Genomic DNA, 1,155 nt, shown 5'->3' with positions numbered 1-1,155 from the left:
AAGATACAGCAGGAGCGCTCACTTCCCCCCGACTGGCCAGGGAATGACAATGTGGAAAGGCTAGTACAGATGGCTGTTCCATTATTCATTTTTGCAGCCACCCTTTGCCGCTTTGTTGGAGATAGAGACTGGCTTCCAGAAAAGCGTCTTGCAGCCGTTCTCCAAGATGAAACAGCAACAGCAACATCTGACATGGATAGAACATATATACCGGTATTGAATCAGCTCCTTGCTTCTAAGAATAAAAGAGATTCCAGGCAACTCTTGCAAGAGTTTCAAAATATTATCGGAGTGATTATTCTTCTCGCTACTCCTCTTTCAGTGGTGGCTCTTGGGCAGCTGACTTCGATATCGACGGATGATATCAGCAATCGATTAAATAGATTTCACGCAGTCTTGAATGTACCGGAGGATCTCGAAGCACCGGTCCGCATTTTACATCTATCGTTTCGAGATTTCTTGGTTAGCACAGAAGGTAAATTTCATGTTGACGAGAAAGAGACGCATAGAAAAATAGCATCACATTGCCTCCGGGTTATGGAAACTCGACTTGAACATAATATTTGTGGCCTAGCAAGTTACGGAACTCAGCACAAGGATATCGACCCTCAGGTTATCAATCAGCATCTCACAGCTGAACTTCAATACAGCTGCCGCTATTGGGTATATCATCTAAAGCAAAGCCAAGGTCGTATATCCGAGTCTGAAATTCTTTCCTTTCTAAGGAAGCGTTTCCTTCACTGGTTAGAGGCACTGGCTTTGATCGGAAGTATATCCGAAACAATGGAAATGATAGATATACTGAAATCAAGTATATGGGTAAGTTTTTTTCAAGTCCTATCTATAGTTAAATATTGGCTAATATATATTATAGACAAGCATTGGTGCTGAAATTTCAGACTTTCTCTATGATGCAAAAAGATTTGCGCTTCAAAATACTTATATAGCTGGTATTGCTCCACTTCAACTCTACAGCTCCGGACTGGTCTTCGCACCTGCCCAAAGTATTGTGAAAAAGACTTTTTCTAGCGAAGTAGTAAGACAAATAAAAAGTCTACCGGTTTTAGAGAATTCTTGGAGCCCAATCTTACAGACCCTCGAGGGCCATTCAGGTTCGGTCAGGTCAGTGGCCTTCTCGCCCGATGGGCGTACTCT

The sequence above is a fragment of the Aspergillus pseudonomiae genome (genome assembly GCF_009193645.1).
Source record: "Aspergillus pseudonomiae strain CBS 119388 unplaced genomic scaffold BDV37scaffold_216, whole genome shotgun sequence".
Taxonomy (NCBI): Eukaryota; Fungi; Ascomycota; class Eurotiomycetes; order Eurotiales; family Aspergillaceae; genus Aspergillus; species Aspergillus pseudonomiae.
The sequence above is the reverse complement of the archived record's forward strand: the minus strand, read 5'-3'. Positions refer to the sequence as shown.